At 38.3% G+C, this 19233-nt stretch overlaps 1 non-coding gene across 1 annotated transcript; it reads right to left on the reverse strand.

Annotated features, from left to right (window-relative positions):
- Positions 1-3371: 3371 nt before the first annotated feature.
- Positions 3372-3444, reverse strand: TRNAR-CCU (transfer RNA arginine (anticodon CCU)). The gene has a single exon. It is a non-coding gene; the product is annotated as a tRNA-Arg (tRNA).
- Positions 3445-19233: the final 15789 nt, after the last annotated feature.

Consider the following 19233-nt stretch of genomic DNA (forward strand, 5'->3'; position numbering starts at 1 on the left):
AAATGACAAGGATGATTTTTTTCCATTCATAGCTGTGCTTTATAATCTTCCTCCTACTTCTCCTATCAACAGAAGCGGGAACTGCTCCTCAGTGGACCATCTGTCTCTTGAAAAGTGGAGATCAGAGGCAATGTTTTCCCGTGGCTTATTTCCATTTGAGATTTATTCAAAGGAAGCAGAGGCAAATCATTACTAGTGCAATGGCTGTATCTTATTAACACACGGCACTAGGATATTGTTATTATCAGGTTCAAATTATCAATATAAGTTGTTACTTTTGCTTTTTTTGTCATAGAATTTGCTAAACAGTTTATCTTTCTTCTCACTCTCCCTTCTCTCTTTCTTTCTTTCAAAAAACACACTCCTCAATAATTGAAAATCGAATTGTAGAAACTGTTGTAAATGCTAGGAAGCATCCCAACATTTGTCCTTAAAGAATTCCAGTTTATAAAATGTATTGCAAGCTACTCTGTCAACCTGTGCGTGATTTTATTACTTAAAACCTAAGCTGAGAATTTGGTAGCAAAGATCTTTCACAAAACCACTGTTCTCTGACTATAGAAAGTAGCCAGAATGTGGGGAGAAAACAAAATTAGAGTGTAAAAGTAGAGGACCTGGGGCACCACTCAGAGGCATGGTGCTTTATAATACATTATCCATGTATTTCCTAGTGTGTTTCTTCCTAATGAGACATTGTGGTAACCAGGGTCCCAAGTCTAGGAAAGGTTAAACTGTTTATCTTCATTATCACAAGTCCTGGGGAACTTAATAAGCCTCAAGACAGATGCTGAATGGTTTCTGTCCTACATAATCGAGTGTGCTATACTTCCAACCAAGATAAAAACCTCAGGATATATTTTTAAGATATTTCTGTGAATACATACCGTACTTTCAGAGGGTTGATTAAGCTTGGTACTATCACTCTTCTCTGAAAATGTAACATCATTTCTGATAAGAGTTGTTTGTTCAATCCAAAAAGGAAGAATCCATTTTATTTTAAATTGAGCAATGACTTATGAAATCATGTTTTACAAGTTGAAACTAAGTTCATTATTTTTATCTTAATAATAATCATGAGCTGTCTCTCCTTTGAATTGTGAAGATGATAAGACCAAGGTATGATCAGTCACTAGTACAATTTGAATGTGTTTTCCCTCTAATGATGGTGAGTTCATTGAGATCCACTCCTCAGTATTTGCTTGTTTCTTTTTGTGTACAACTGTACATGTGTTAGATTGCTGACTGTGGTGAAGTTGAAATCTGAGACTTGAAGTTAAATGAGCTTCAGCCTGTAACCCCTTCATGGTGGGTATCACAGACAGATGTTTGCCACATGCTAAAACCCATTTAGTAATTTCATTATTCATAAACATTCTTCTCAGATGGGCAAAGAGGATGGGTTGACTGGTGCTACCAGTGAGTATGTAGATTTTGAGATGATCGTTGTGTCTCAGTATTCCAGGCTAAATAAAATTGTCAAGTTGTTGCTGATAAATGCTGTGCCAAAAATCCTTAAAAATGGGGGCATCTGCTTTTTTATCCATACATCCAAGACATCTATCCATCCACCTACCTACACACCCACTCATCCATACATTCATTCATTAATAGAGCACACATGAATTGAGTCTTCATTGTTATGCCAACCGTATGTCAAGCACAGGTCTCAGTACTGAGGCTAAAATAGTACATAAGCATAGGGCTCTTGCCTTCCTGGAACTTGCATATTTGTGCGGGAGACAGATTGGTATATGTAAATAAGCAATTAAAATACATTATTGAATGCAGAGAGATAAAGGTAGTCAAAAGATGCTATGAGAGGACTTGTAGGGGCAATAAACACAAATCTAAAAGGGAGGGAGATCAGATAACTTTCTGGAGAAGGTGGCATATGAGCTAAGATCTGAAGGGAGGGGAGGATAAAGAGAGTACCAGAGGAGACAGCTAATACAAAAGCCAGGACATGCGCAAAAGTAATACATTTTAAGGACCTGAAAGAAGTTTGGAAAGGTGGGCTATGATGTGTAAACTAGGAAATAATGAAAGAGTAGGCATTATAAGGCTGTTTGGGGGTGACATCATCTCCCAGGTGCACTGGGGTGCGGTCTGCTGGAAGTACTGATTAGAGAGTGTGGGTGATTACAACTGGCCTTCTGGTTTAGTTTTTGTGGTCACATTATTTTCAATTCATTATAAAAATATATTCTCTCTTTCTCCATTAATCAATGTGTTTAATTTGTATAATCTTCCTTTTTGCAAAAGGGATTTAGAGTAGTTTCTAAGCATATAAAATATAACAAAACTGCATGAATTTAAAGCAGAGTGCAAGGAGCCAAAGGAAAACCACAATTGGGATACATTAAATATTCCTACAGAGACATATTCTGCTGATCTACAGTCAGCTCCATTGGAATAATGATGACAGTTGGAGTCAAGGATTTTGGATTTTTGTGATGTGACAGGCAATATCCTAAATGCATTGTACCTATTAACTCATTTAGTCTTCTCAGACCTTGCTACTCAAAGTGTGGTCCGCAGAACAACAGCATCAGCATCACCTGGAGCTAGTGAGAAATGCAGAATCTCTGGCCTCATCCTAGATCAGCTGAATCAATCTATATTTTAACAAAGGCCCAGGTAATTCCTCAGTACATGAACGATTACCAAGAACTGGACTAAGAGACATTTAGTGTTATTAGATGTTCATCCTACAGATCAGGAAACCAGGGTTCTGAGACAATAATTAACTTGCCCAAGACCAACACTTAGCAAACGCAGGGGAAGAATTTGACTATATTTGGAGACAGGGTCTTTAAGAAGGTTTTTAAGGTTAAATGAGGTCATAATGATGGGACCCTAATCCAATAGGACTGGTTGCTTATAAGAGGAAGAGGTGTGTTTGCAGCAGAAGGGTCATGTGAGAACACAGTCAGAAGGTGGCATTTGCAAGACAAGGAGAGAGGCCTCAAAAGAAACCAAACCTTCCAACACCTTGATCTTGGACTTCCAGCCTCCAGTGCTCTGAGACAGTACATTTCTGTTGTTTAAGCCACCCAGTCTGTGATCTTTTGTTACGGCAGCCCTAGCTGACTAATCCAAGACCTAATAGAGGAACTGGCAAGTGATTTAAGCAAGAGAGACAGAGGAATTAAATGTAAGTGCATGCATTTGGGGAACAATGGAGACTGGGGGAGCCATTGTTGGTATACAGAATTGTAGGAGCAGTGTTGCCCAACTTCCTAATCTTTAAAGAAAAAAAACAATGAGCTTTCAAGTAAGATCTGTTCTTTTCTTTTTATTTATTTATTTATTTGGCTGCGCCGGGTCTAGTTGCAGCACGTGGGAACTTCGTTGCGGCATGTGGGATCTAGTTCCCTGACCAGGGATCGAACCTGGGCCCCCTGCATTAGGAGCACAGAGTCTTAACCACTGAACCACCAGGGAAGTCCCAGATATGTTCTTTTTAAAAATAATATTTGTATTTATCTTAAAATTCATAAGCATTTCATGGTCCATGCAAAACACATCTGGGGGTTAGATCTGGCCCACGTGGTCACCAGTTTGTCACCTCTTTAGCCAGGTTGTTAACAACTCTGTATAGTATAAGCAGGGAAAGAGCATTTGGCCACAGTATCATCTTGCTTTTACAACACATCATCCAAGTGATGCAACTATAATATAAGCATTTTTACTCAGGTAAGCTCCATAGATACTATACTCAAGAAAACTGCCTTAAAATATGCAAGATATAACTGTAAGACCTTGACATTACATGTATAATATATTGAAGGAAGCCAGAATAGCTGTTGCTAAAAATGCATTTCATTGACTATTCCATCTGCAAATGTTGTGCCATGATGATAATCAATCAGGATAAATCACACAGCTACTCAACTAATTCATCCATACAGAAAAGTGGTAATTAGAGTATTGAAGTCAGCAAGGCTGAAATCAGTTGCCCACGGCATCTGTATTTGTGGGATATGAGGCCTTAATGGTAGTCCGACAGAAATTTTAAAAACACCCAAATCAGCATTTTCCAGAACTATCCTTTTCAATAGCATTCTTCATGATCTCCAGGGTCATATGAGTAGTTAAGAATGTATTTCCTTATGCATTTATAAATTGTTGCAGCCTTCTGGAGGAAGTTTTAAATAACTACTTTGCTGCTACTTGCAATTCTGTAAACTCTAAATTTGAAATGCCAACTTTTTTGCTAGAAAGTAGTTTAATATTGGTGCTGGTCAGTAAGATTTCCCTACTTGAATTTATTATTTGATTACATTTTACTAATCTATTACTTTTATCACTTTTGTTGCTTGGTTGCAGGACTCACTCCATAAACCATCTTTGGTAAAAGCATTTACCTCTTACCATAGACACTGTTCTTTCTTTTAATTTATTTTTTATTTTCTTTATTGAAGTGTAATTGATTTACAATGTTGTGTTAGCTTCTGATGTACAGCAGAGTGGTTCATATATATACATGTATATATATATATATATATATATATATATATATATATCATATTCTTTTCCATTATGGTTTATTACAGGATATTAAATATAGTTCCCTGTGCTATACAATAGGACCTTGCTGTTTATCCATTCTATATATAATAGTTTACATCTGCTAGTCCCAAACTCCCCGTCCAACCCTCGTCCACCCACCCCACCCTTGGCAACCACAAGTCTGTTCTCTATGTCTGTGAGTATGTTTCTGTTTCATAAATAAGTTCATTTGTGTCATACTTTAGATTCCACATATACGTGATATCATGTGGTATTTGTCTTTCTCTTTCTGACTTACTTTGCTTAGTATGATAATCTCTAGTCCATCCGTGTTGCTGCAAATGGCATTATTCCATTCTTTTTTTTTTTTTTTTTTTGCTGTACGTGGGCCTCTCACTGTTGTGGCCTCCCCCGTTGTGAAGCACAGGCTCCGGATGCGCAGCCTCAGCAGCCATGGCTCATGGGCCCAGCCGCTCCGCGGCATGTGGGATCCTCCCAGACCGGGGCACGAACCCGTATCCCCTGCATCGGCAGGCAGACTCTCAACCACTGCGCCACCAGGGAGGCCCTCATTCTTTTTTATCACTGAATAGCATTCCATTGTGTATGTGTATATATATATATATATATATATACCACATCTTCTTTATCCATTCATCAGTCGATGGACATTTCGGTCGTTTCCCTATCTTGTCTATTGTAAATAGTGCTGCTCTTAACATAGGGGTGCATGTATCTTTTCAAATTATAGTTTTGTCCAGATATATGCCCGGGAGTGGGATTGCTGGATCATATGGCAACTCTATTTTTAGTTTTTTAATATTTATTTATTTTATTTTATTCTTTTCTTTTTTTTTAAATTTGGCTGCATCAGGTCTTAGTTGCAACACGTGGGATCTTCGTTGAGGCACGCAGGCTTCTCTCAGGTTGTGATGCACGGGCTTCTCTCTAGTTGTGGCGCATGGTCTCCAGAGCTTATGGGTTCTGTAGCTTATGGCTCGCGGGCTCAGTAGTTGTGGTGCATGGGCTTAGTTGCCCCCCGGCATGTGGGATCTTAGTTCTCCGACCAGGGATGGAACCCGTGTCCCCTACATTAGAAGGTGGATTCTTTACCACTGGACCACCAGGGAAGTCCCTATTTTTAGTTTTTTGAGGAACCTCCATACTGTTGCCCATAGTGACTGCACCAATTTACATTTCCACCAACAGCCTAGGAGGGTTCCCTTTTCTCCGCAGCCTCTCCAGCATTTTTTATTTGTAGACTTTTTGATGATGGCCATTCTGACCTGTGTGAGCTGGTACCTCGTTACAGTTTTGATTTGCATTTCTCTAATAATGAGCGATGTTGAACATCTTTTCATGTGCCTGTTGGACATCTGTATGTCTTCTTTGGAGAAATGTCTCTTTAGGTCTTCTGCCCATTATTTTATTGTGTTGTTTTTTTTTGTTGTTGTTAATTGAGTTGTATGAGCTGTTTGTATATTTTGGAAATTAAGCCCTTGTCAAAGACACTGTTCTTATTACCCGTTTCCTGGATTTTTTCAGTAACAACTAATGGTCTTAAGGCTTTCCAGTCTTGCCTTACTCTAAAACATGTTATTATTTCTTTCTAAGGAAAAGTTTATCACAGATTTTTGATTGAGGTACAAACAACATAGGCTAGTATTCATGATCGTCTGTGCTCTCACCCCAACTTGCCACCCCAATATTATCTTCCTAGGCTCCTTTTCTGTTACCTTATGCTGCAGTGAAAGTGACTCATCACTCGTGGAATTACGGGCTTTTCTCCATCAATTCCAGTGCCCATATAGTCACGTGTCAATTTTGGAAAAATTTTGGTAGATGCTTTGCTTGGTGGTATATATAGAATTGTAACTTTTGTTTAGTTTTTTTCTTGCTTCAAATATTTCTACTGCTCTGTTTCTCACTTTTCCTTTTGTTATTTTGATATCATGGGTGTTAAAACTTGTAATTGCCCCACAGTTCTTGAATAGTCTGATTTTTTTAAATTCTTTTTCTTTTTCTTGGCATTTTATTTTAGGAAGTTTCTATTTTTGTATCTTCAGGATCACTGATTCTTTCCTCAACTATGTCCAGTCTTCTGATGAGCCCATCAAAGGCATTCTTCATTCTGTTAACAGTTCTTTTGATTTCTAAAATTTCCTTTTGTTTTCTAGAGTTTCCATTGCTCTGCTTACATTACCCATCTGTTCTTACATGTTATTTCCATTAGAGCCCTTAACTTATTAATCATATTTATTTTAAATTTCCTGTCGGATAATTCTAATATCTGGGTCTTATCTGAGTCTTATTCTGGTGATTATTTTGTCTCTTTGGATTTTGTTTTCTTACTCTCTTTTGTCATGCCTTACAGTATTTTGTAGAAAGCCAAACATGTTGTATTAGGTAGTAGGAACTGAGGTAAATAGGCCTTTCATGTGAGGATTTATGGTAAAATCACTAGGAGCGAGGCTGTATTTAATATTTGCTGTAGCTGTATGTGTCAGAAGCTTCAAATTCCTCTAACGACCTTGGTTTTGTCTCCCCTCTTGACTTTGGCTTCCCTAAGAACTTCTGTTCAGAGAAAGGCTCTTGCAGCTCTTTCTTGCATCACTGTTATCATATTGGAGCTTGATGTGGAGTGAAAGTGTAGGGGAAGGAAAGCATTATGTAATCCTCCAATTAAATCTCAGTGTTCTAATGGGCCTGTATCCTAGGACTGTGGCATTCTTGGTACAGATTTTCCCCCCACTGCTCTGTACTCCCTTCCCTGACTGTGACATTCCCAGTCTATTTCCTTGAAGTCGTAATCCCTATTGACTATGTTTTCCCCCTTAGGTGAGATAGGATAGCTAAAGAGAGCATGAGTAGGAGGAATACTGAGATAAACTTTTAGCAAAATCTTTTCCCCTGGACAGACAGCCTTTATTATGGAGAAGGCTCTGGGCTCTTTCTAGATGGTTATTCTTCCCTTCCTCCTGCCAGAGTCATGAGGGGTCCTTTCCAGATCTTCCATAAGAACCAGGTAGTGTTTCTAAATATAGTGCCCTATAGTGTGAGGGCCCCACTAGTACAGTCCCCAAGGGTTCCTCACGCTCACACTAGTTCATACTCAGCCTCCAGCAATTTGTCAAAATTAAAATCTAAGTGTTCCTACCAGTAGAAGGGCTCCAGCGGCTTCTGCTCCAGATAAACAGATCTCAGGTATTCCTCTCTGAATGCACCTGGTGAATCCAAGAAAAGTCATCAATTTTCAGCTTGTTCAACTTTCTCTTGTCATAAGCCAAGTTGATGTCTGAGCTCTCTACATGTGGGAGCAGAAACCAGAAGCCTAAGGTTTCTTTAAAATCAGAATGTTTTTATGACTAGAAGACGTAAAAGTATTCTAACGTATGCCGAGAGTACCCTGGGTGAGAAGATATCAGCTACTGAAGGCGGTCTCCAGTCTTTCCAATTCTACTGAAGTTCTTGGAGATAAAATGACTTCCTCAAGCAATCACAGCCTCGAATGAAATCTGTGCCCCACTGATGCTCGTTGAAGTTAATAGGGACACAGTTGCGACTGAACCTGAAGGCTGCAGTGTGGTTTTTATTAACATATGCATAGTTCACATGAGCCCAGCATCAGTGGTTTTTGTGTAACAGTGATATCTTCTTTGAGCTGATAATCTAGCTAGAGGTACTTCATTGGTTATCTATTCTGAGTCTCGACAATTCCGTCCTCCATTATAAATTCTTCAAGAGCAGCAGCGTCCGTATGATACAAAACAGGTATATTTGGATAAAGAGAGAGACATTTTACTAAATGAGACACAAAAGGCTTAGAACTTAAAACTTTGTATATTTAATATTCAAACAAGCCTATGAGGATGAAACCTTATAAATCCTCCTTACTCTCCTTGTGAGGGAGCAAGGTGAGTCTTAGCAAGGCTCAGAATTGAACATTTCAAGAATTGAATGAGTAGTAGAATCAGTAGAAGCCAGGTCTGTCTAATTTCAGATATCAGAGCAACCCTTGAAAAATGGTAACTTTCACCTTTTTGTGTGTCTCCATTGCCTCCCACTACCAGTATGGCCCCCTCCAGTGGAGCCAATATAGAGCTGTAGATACACAATCAGTTTCTCAGTGCTACTATAACAAATTACTGTACATTTAGGGGCTTATACAATACAAATTTTTTATCTTAGAGTTCTGAAGGTCAGAGTCCGAAATGGGTCTTTCTGGTTAAAATCAAGGTATCCTTAAGACTACATTCCTTCTGAAGGCTTTAAGGGACAGTCCCTTTTGTTGTTTTCTCCAGCTTCTAGAGGCTGTGCACATGGCTTTGCTCTTAGTCTCCTTCCTCCTTCAAAGCCAGCAAGGCTGGGCTGGATACTTCTCATGCTGCCATCTCTCTGTTCTCCCTCTTCCGCCTCCTTCTATACTTTTAAGGACCCCTGTAATTACACTGAACCAATCTGATAATCGAGGATAATCTCTATTTTAAGGTCAGCTGATTAGCACCCTTAATTTTCATTTGCCATGTAACCAAACATACTCACTGTTCTGGGGATTAGGCCATGGACATTTTGGGGGGACCATTATTCTGCCTACCATAGATAGATAGATAGATAGTTAGAGAGGTGACAGACAGATATTCTTCCTTCAGTACATAGCTGCCAGGGGCAGGGGGCAGTGGTTCAAGAGTGGGACACCATTAGAGATTAAGGCAGTATAGAGCAATTAATTTATTAGGTTCAAATTTTGGCCATCAAAATAGAAGACACAGATTCATGGAAGTAGGATACATCCAAGAAAGTTATATTGAGTTGGGCAACAAAGAACTGGATAGATATTGGATGAGCCAGGAAGGGACCCTCATGAAATGAGGAACAAAGAAGGAGTCATGTGTGCAGCGCAGGACTGGAACCAGCTCTGATGGAGCAGAATGTCATGTTGGTAAATGCTGATAACAATGTGGTTAGAAAGAGTATGATACAATTCTGGTCACCCTAGACAGGGAGTTCTAATGGAATGATAACTTAAAACAAACCCAAGAATGTGGTGTATGAATTGTCCTGGGGTTCAGAAAACATGTTGGCAATCAGGAGGGGTTTCATTACAACCATAACGCATGACATTACCATGCTTGTAGAACAAAAGTTGTCAAATATAAGCAGTTTTCTGTGGTTCACCCTAAAAGCCTCTAGAGGCCCATTATTAGAAACAGTGGTAGGAGGTGGGGAGGAGGTAGAGGATATTCAGTGATGAGAAAATTGTTCTTTAAAATCACCACAAGAGGGTGGTAAGGAATCATGCTTTATGTCTGCACGCCAACAGAATCGTTTTTCTTCACACAGAGAAATAATTATTAAAATGTGTCATAAGATGGAGTGTTGAAAAATGTTTTCTTTCTCATTTACATTTATTAATCATATTTAAAATAACATTGTTTGCATCTTCAGAGTGTGTTGGGTGCTAGCTGCATATCGTTCATGCAGAGACACCACATAATAGCACATATCTCCATTTTCCATGTGCACCTGGATACACTTAAAATGCAACAGATTCATACATAAATTATGAGCACCTCATCACTGTCAAACTTCTCATCTATGATGAGGAATTAAATAGAATTTTAAATGGAGAAATCTCTATGTTAAATCCATTTCCCCTTCCTGTTTATGAAATGAAATATTGAAGTGAACTTAAGGGAGTGGACTTGTGGTTCATGCTCAAATGTAAGTCAAGCTTGTACTGTTTACTGTTCCCAGTGACCTTGATCAAATTGCTCAGCTCAGCTGGGAACTGAATTGTGTACCTAGAGGATTAAGCAGTGCCGCCTGGAATTTTGGAGTTAAACACACCTACCATGACTTCCTATGGCATTGATACTGTGTTCTTTTAAATTAAAATGGTAATCTGCATTCTGCAAAGGGAAGCCTCAGAGGCTTGAAAACTTGTTTATTCTATCCTTCTTGTATTGATTTCCTTTTTTTCCCATTTCTCTCTTTATGACTTAAAAATTGCCAAACTTTTTAATAGAGATATATTTAATTTCTCTAGAGTCTTCTGAGTCTTCTTTCTTATTGTTTGTGCACCTGTGTGTGAGTGTATTCGTGTGTGCATTTGTGATGTGGGTGTGGCCTCTTGCCTAAGGCATGTGTGTGCATCTCTGTGTTAACGTTGTGTTTCATGTTATCTGCATGTGTGCATGTGTATGTTGCACATATGAGTGTGGATGTGTGGCTGTATGAAGTATGTGTGTTACATGTGCACATGCATGGACATGAATTGGGTGGTATGCACCACATTCCTTGCATTCATGTGTGTGAAGGTAGGTGTGCATTATGGTCAGTTCGTGTGTGATAGGTGTGCACATGTATGTGATGGTATGTGTATTTGTGTACATGTGTATGCTCTTGATGTGTGTATTTGTGACATTTTGGTGGGTAGGCAGGGAGACTTCAAACTGTGTTTTTGTGTGTTTGTGTGTATATGTGTGTGTATGTGTACATATGCACAGAAAGATAAGGAACTAGACATTGTCATTAGAAGCCTCTTCATAGTTAGGCACCTTTCTCTGTGCGAAGAAAAGGCAGTATGCTGTTTGCACCCATCTTTGAATTCAACAAGGAAATGCTTTGAAATCTAGTGGCTGGAACTACTACTGATTTGGCCTTTCCTCTCTTCCCACCATAAAACTTCTTTTTACTGTATTGTGTAAGAACCCTTTTTAAGCCCCACCAACAGTCCCCTTAATTTTCATTTCTGCTGTGTGAAATTTGTACTCAAATTTAAGAGCACGTGAGAGTAAGAGCACGGGTGATTCATCAGTATGTGAAGACAATGTATTTGTTCTATTGCTACACAGTCTTACTTCCTTTGGTATTTTACAGGTTTTGCTCTTAGGTAATATCATGAAGGACTTTGAGTTTCTTGAGAAAAGAAAGGTGTAAGCTAGCCTTTGAATTGATCATTTCACTAATACGATATTTAATTAACCTCAGCAGATTCTTTTTTTTTTTTTTTTTTGCTGTACGCGGGCCTCTCACTGCTGTGGCCTCTCCCGTTGCGGAGCACAGGCTCCGGACACACAGGCCCCGCGGCCATGGCTCGCGGGCCCAGCCGCTCCGCGGCATGTGGGATCCTCCGGGATCGGGGCACGAACCCGTGTCCCCTGCATCGGCAGGCGGACTCTCAACCACTGCGCCACCAGGGAGGCCCTCAGCAGATTCTTGAAAGGAAACATTTTCACCTAATTTTTTTAAGGCTCAGTTTATGCCTCCCTTTAATATACACTTAGTATTCTTTGACGAAAATGCCACAGTAGACCTTGCAAGTCCTTTTTCTTAGAAAGAATTTTCTTTTTTTCCTGGTTAAGCTAGATTTCCAAACTAACTTTTGCTAGTTTTAGAATATTGTAAAAAGAGCAATGACTTTGCAGTCAGAGAGGCCCAAAATCAAACCCTGGAACAACCACATATCAAGTTAAACTCCTGGCCTTTGAAACTATTTATGACATCATATGAATACCTACAATATTTTGATCAATCCTGTAGAATAAGGAACCAGATTATATACTGTTTTGTGTTTCGCTCTCTCTGTTTCTCTTTTTTTTAACAGGAATAGGTTTAGCTTCCTTTTTTACTGCATCCCGCATACCAGTAAGTTATGTAGTAGCTTTGCCATAAACTCGTTGTCATTGAAATTTTACAAAGAAAACTTTCAAAACACTGGTAGTATTCAGACAGGTTATATTTGAAAGATGTTGACATAGTTGATTTTCTGCAAAGAACCAGGACACTTCAACTCCACATTGTCCAAAATAGTGAATTTTCTGCTTCAAAACAAAAACACTGAAGCTACTGAGAGACAGAATTTGAGTGAGATATTGCTTAACTATCAGAAGTTTCTAGAAATGAACAAGATTTTCAAACAGATACTCCAAAGGAGCACAGAAGTTTAGGTCATCTTTTAATTCATATTCAATAGGAATATGAACTATCTCTTTGAAGGAAATACAGGCAGATTGTTTCTTAGCTGACAATATCAAAACCAAAAGTCAGAAATGTGAATAACGTGAAAAACAATAGATCAACAGGACACTTCCGTTATGAACTTGATTGGTTCTTCTTGATCCATGGCTACTCGCTCTATTCTTCTGATCCCGATTCTTGATTTATCAGTTCACGTTTCTTCCACTTCAGATTAGTTCATCCTTGATCCCGTATTCTTCTTACCCCATTTGTGCCTATAGCTAATCTGAAAGGGTGATGTCTACTACCTACATGGTTTAAAGGACACCTTTCTGATCTATATGCATTTTCCAAACTCGGTTCAAGTCAACTGATGTTTGATCAATTTCCAGTATGCAAAACATAGTTTTAGACTCTGAAGATACACAATGACAATTTTCTTCCCTATACATAATTTAGCTATAGCCCCTTAGGAATAACCAAAAAAAACTAGAAGATGTATGGCTTCCAGTTAATTATCTCACCCTAAGACTCAGCTGCTCAGTGGAGTGGTCAAATGCAAAAATAAAAAACAAAATATTTTTAATAAAAGAAAAAAGTCTCCTTTTACTTCACTGCTCTTGAGGTAGCCTGCTCTTATGATTTCATCTACATGTTTACACAGATTAGCTGATGAAAAGAAGAGTGATAGTAAATTAGCAAATGTGTGTTTTTGTGTTCTTCCAGTCATAGCTAATTCTACTGTAATCATTACTGAGTCCACGTGGGACCGTGACCTTGTGTCACATTGAGTCCATTTCTTTAAGAGCCATGCAATCTTCCCTAACTCAAACTCACTCTTCTACTTTAGGAACAGAAGGGACAATGGGAAATTATACTAAAATATGTAACAGTACAGTTGGATATCATTGCTGATTGCAGATATGTCTGGGTAAGGTCAGAGACATTCAGTGTCACTAATAAGATGCAGAAAAATGTGTGGAATAAAGCATGGCTGATTTTTACGTACATGAGCACCTTGCCTGGGTACTTTTTCCAGACCTACTTCAGTCTTATTCACTTTATGCCATTTATCTTCAACCAATTCTATTTAATCAACAGCTATTGAATAACTACCCAATGCTGAAAACTTTGAGTTCTAGGCAGATGCTAATACAATCTGGTGGATAGTAGTACACAATAAATAGTCAAGATCAACCACTGAATGAAAAGCTGAATGAAGGAATGCAGAGTTTCTCAGACATGGAGATACTCTCCTATTTACCTTCCACTGATTCCTGCTTGTAGCTGACATTTATGGGCCCATAGTTGGACCTTTTGTTGATGGTGCCTTTCTTGTTGGCCCTCTGGGCCCTCTCTGCCTGTGTAGTACTCCGGTGCCTGCCTACTCTCCTCCTGGAATCTTCTACACCTCTGTTTGCCTAGACCTTTGTTATTTGCTAGCTCATTTCTGCTTGGCTGGAATCCCATGCCAGGACCTTCTTGACTGAATGATTCTGTGTTGTCTGTTACCAGCTTCAAATATAGGGCACTACATATAAAAGCCTGAACCACTCATTTATTCAACCACTTCATTTTTCAAGAAAAGTAATGAGCATCTATTAAGTTCTATCTAGGCCATGCTACACAAAGGGTATCCCACATTCAGTAGAAAGCACTTCCTACTTGGAAAAATGGACAAAAGGACAAGGAAACTGTTAATTTCCAAATTTCCAAAAGACAGCCTGGCTTGAGCACTAAAAACCTACACTATATATAAAAACCCATTCTTAAAATCTCTGAAATAGTCTCATACTTGAAAAGTATCCAATGCATGATTTCTGATGATGTCAGTGGATATTTGCCAAAGAACATTCTATTTTTTTAGATGGACAAAATCTATTCTATTAAGTCAATATGGAATAAATTGCATCAAACAAAGGCATGGTGGTGATTGGAATTACAAGAATTAAAACACAGTGGTATTTTAAGGCATAAATTAATTCAAACTAAACTAGTAATACTGATAACACTTTGTAGAAGACCTGCTTAAATGGCAGCTAGTAAGTATTTTAATTTATCAGCATTTAAAATGGTGCCTCTAAAGTGATAACAGATGCTTTAAAAGAGTTTGCTTTCCTCAGTTGGTTTCATATAACTCCATTGAGTAGGCAGTGCCCTGTTAAAGGTCACTGCAGCTATTGCCACATGATTATAAACTCCCAATGAGTGCCTTCTAAATGAATGAGAGTTTACTGCAGAATAATTCTGCTCATTTCTGCCAGGCTCCACGAATGCTTTAAAAAATTTCAGAAACCCAATCCTAATAAGCTGCTAAGAACTCAACCTCATTATGCAGTTATGGTCACCAATGTTTCCTGGGAATGACATATAAAACCTCTCATCTGAGCAAAACGAGGCAGATTAACGTTGCATAAAGCATATACAGTCTGGATTACAAAATCACAAAAGCTGTCTCTTGGATAGAAAAGTCATCCCTCTTTTGATGCCTGTAATTGCAAGAAAAATTTCCCTGGAGCCTGATATCTCTTACTCTCACAAAAAGAAAATTCTGCATAGTAGAAGTGAACCTTAGTATAGGGAAGTTTTAGTAAACTTTGTTTGCTGGCTAGGAAATATAAGTATAAATTACTATTTTGATGAACCCAATTGCATATGCACATTTTATCTTCAAAACTAAAGTACAATTTTTCATGTGGTATTCAAAATAAATTGTTAAGATTCATTGGAGTTGAAAATTTAAAATAAAATCAATTTTAGCAAATAATTATTTCAAGTAAAATGCTGAAAATGGTTGACATGTTTGTAGTGTAAGTGTCCACATAGGAAGCTGGCTGCAGTGGAATCCCAGCTAGCCTGTGACTGATCTCCTTGTATTCCATTTCTTCCTCTTCTGCAATCCCTCTCCTAACCGTCTTCAAATATAGTTTTTATCCTGTCACTCTCCTACTAAAGATCTTTCAACTCTACTTAAGGTGCATATTCTGAGCTTCCACTTGTGTACTTAACACATCTTTCCAACGAGAGTATTGGTCTGGATGATCAACCCTTAAGGGGTGAATAGGGTAGGTATAGATAATTAGGAGCTGTGTCCTATTTGGAATCACACATACTGACAAGCTACTGCAACCTTAGCTTTCCCAGTCCCCAGTAGCATAGATACCTGGAGAGTGTGCAGGATAATGGCAGTAATAACCTCCCTGTTCTGGCCTTCATCTCTGGGGAGGTTCTAACAAGCATGTAAATGCTCCCTGCAGGCAAGAAGCTGTAGGGGGGTGAAAAGTCTTTAAAAATCTACAAATTGGATGATCAATTCTCAAATGATCAGGAGCTGGTCATTGTACAAACAATGCCTTGAGGCGTAGAGTTCAAATGCCACTCAGAATAGGAGTGAAGAAAGTATCCTCCGTACACTCATGCCTTTTGAGAGGCAGTACTGCTTAGTGTTAAGAAAGTGGACTTCATTAGCACACGGTGTGTGTTTGAATCTTAGCTCCGATGTGAACTAGTTGTTTGGCTTGGGACAAGTTATTGAAACTCTACTTCTTAGTTTCCTCGTCTGTTTCATGTTGATAATAATCGTAGCTATGTCATAGTGAATATATGTAAAATACTTAGAACAGGGCCTGGCATGTAGGAAGCAGTACTCAATTATCAGCTGTTATTGTAAAAGATTAACTCACTGCATAGTATGTTTCAGGAACTGTGCTAGAAACAGGAGATAAAATGCGGGGGGATTCAGATAGCCTGTCCTAAAGATTCCTACTGTAATGAAGCATTTACAGTACAAGGTGGTAAATGCTATGATGAAGGATGCTATGGAAGCCCAGGATAGGGATGCTGAAAGCAGGCTTTTAGAGAAGACTTACAGGAAAGGACTGTCTGAGTGTGACTTAAAGGTAGATTTGCCATGATGCTAAGCAAACACCAGCTTTTGGCCCCTCCCTTGGGAAGGTCCCAAGGAGGTCTGGGGGTGTACCAGCTGGGGAGGAAAATCCAAGAGACAATCAGGTATCATTTCTGCTTAAGCATTTCTAGTAACTTGTCTAAAGAGGTCCTGGAGGAGAGTGGCCTGAATCTCGAGTTTGCAGTGATTCCTGATTTTTCTTATTCTCAATCAGTAGTCACTTCCAGTATACCTTTTGTATTTATAATTTTTTAATAAATTTATTTATTTATTTTTGGCTGTGTTGGGCCTTTGTTTCTGCGTGCGGGCTTTCTCTAGTTGTGGGGAGTGGGCTTCTCATTGTGGTGGCTTCTCTTGTTGTGGAGCATGGGCTCTAGGCGTGCTAGCTTCAGTAGTTGTGGTGCACAGGCTCAGTAGCTGTGGTGCGCAGGCTTAGTTGCTCCACGGCATGTGAGATCTTTCCGGACCAGTGATCGAACCTGTGTCCCCTTCATTGACACACGGATTATTAACCACTGTGCCACCAGGGAAGTCCCTGTATTTATAATTTTATATATATATTTTTTTTTCTTAAAATGAGCCCCTCTAATCTATATAAGCTTCAGGTCCCACAAAATCTCTATCTACTTCTACCCAAAAACCAAATAGGGTTTAGTTTAGGTGAGAGTCCCAGGGGTTAGTTAGTAAACAAGCATTACAGGGAGAGATACCATCTTGGGCAAAAGCTCCAAGGTGAAATAGCTCAGAACCTTGGATAATCCTAAAGAAATCTGCAGATGTGTCTGCAGTAGCACATCTAAATGTTGCTCCCATCCCTACTCAAGAACTTAATTGTACAGAGATTTGTATCCTTGCTTTATTTAATGCTTGATTCACCTTATCTTTTTCCTTTCATTTTTGGAAGAGTCAAACAGAAAGAGCAGGCTCAAGGTATGTGGTTCCGTGTTTTACATAAAGTGGTATCTTGTATAAACAGCACAGAAATTTAAAGAAAGAGATCATAAGGTGGTGTCTCCTCAGATATCAATTGAATCAAAAATCTTCCCCAGCTTTTAATATTGAACACCACGATAAGTAATAAAAGGATCTATTTATGTATATATAGTAATATACAATATATATAATAGTATATTACAGTAATATTTCTATGCCTCAGTAGTTCTTAAAATAGGCCAGAGTTAAATATTAGAAAAGCCCATTGTTCACATGGATCATTATTTTCGTTTACGCTCATCATGGCTTTTTAAATATGGGAAATTTGGATGCATACAGTTTAATCAGTAGACTACCTAATGTATAAAATTACTTTTTTAAAGAGAACAAGGAAAATGATATGCAAATACTAAAATCCTTGTAATGGGATAAACTTCAAATGAAGACATCCAGCATATTAAGTTTGAAAGCTTTCAGAACAGTATGTTCTGGCCAGATGTTATGCATCTCATTTTCCTAAGAGGGAAAAAGAGAAGGAATGGAAACAACACACTAACAAATGCCATGGAATTATAAATCAAATAAGCATTATTATGTTCTGTGCTTTTAAATCTTTATTTATTCCACTGGAATATAATATACCACTTCTTGCACTAGTGTAGGTTGAGAGAAGCCACAGAGTTAGGTACATGCAGAGGCCATACACATTCTCAATCAATTACTCTTCCCTTTCAAATGAGCCTGAGAAAAGTTGGGTTGTTTTCCCAAAATGGAGGAAGTAGATGAGAACTGCTCATTCTCTGAAAAGGAATCATGTTAATGAAATGACAAAGAGAGCTTTGTTCATTTAAATACCATAAGGTCCATCAGAATTGGTAATAGACCACATAATTGTCTCTTTTATATCTCTGTTCAATCTTTTCTAAGGGGCTGGTCTCTCCAGTCCTCCTAATGAGAAAGAAAACTGGAAGGAACTCAGTTTCATGATATTTAAAATCCTCCCCAAGGCACATGCGCTCCCTAACAGCCACAAAAATCAATTACCACAGTAATAAGATTCTTTGAATTGTTAAGAAAACAAACAAATAAAACATATCAGGTAAAGTATTGTGCTACTCTAAAAAAAAAGTGAGGCTTGTATTTTACTTAATTGTGGTTTTCCAATTAGTTTACAATGACTATGTATATTACTTGGTTAATTACTTTTTTAATGAATGTGCTATTGATTAATAAATCTCCCATATAATGTTTGACTACATTTACATCAATATATATGCAAAAACAGAATAGAAATAAATCATACTCATATCTCTGTGTATTGAAATTTGTCTTTATTCTTTTCTATATTTTGTACATTTTCCAGAATAACCTTATATTCTTTTTGTTTTATAGGATAGCTCTGATTTAATTTTAATATCTAGAATATCAGTAATATTATTCATTAAAATGTATTCCAGAATAAAGATTAATCATTTTTAGTGGAATATTCCTAAGTGCATTTCATTACATCAAATGTGCTAGCTATACTGACATGAGAGGTTTCACCCAGGTTATTTTTTTAATTATCTAACCACAGGGTGGATGTGGCTCATGGAAATTAATTGGGAGCACCTGTTCCAAGGTAGCTTTCTGACAGAGGAACATCAATCTTCCCATTGCACGTAATCCTTCTTCCATAGAGACAGGAGATATCTCTTTTTGGTAAAGTCAACATGTTTGGCTGTGGCAGCAGATTTTTTATTCCAGCATCCTCCTCTAGTGCTTCTAGCTCATGTGACAAAGGGATGGGTCGATCAAAGTATTTTTAAATGTGAGTCAATTGGGCAGCATTGTTGAGGAAACCCATTCACAACCTGCAGGTGTATCCCCTGCATTTGAAGTGTGCCTGTGGGGATTTAGATGTGATAATGGCAAGTAGCTAA

This window comes from Mesoplodon densirostris, chromosome 10 (assembly GCF_025265405.1).
Source record: "Mesoplodon densirostris isolate mMesDen1 chromosome 10, mMesDen1 primary haplotype, whole genome shotgun sequence".
Classification (NCBI taxonomy): Eukaryota; Metazoa; Chordata; class Mammalia; order Artiodactyla; family Ziphiidae; genus Mesoplodon; species Mesoplodon densirostris.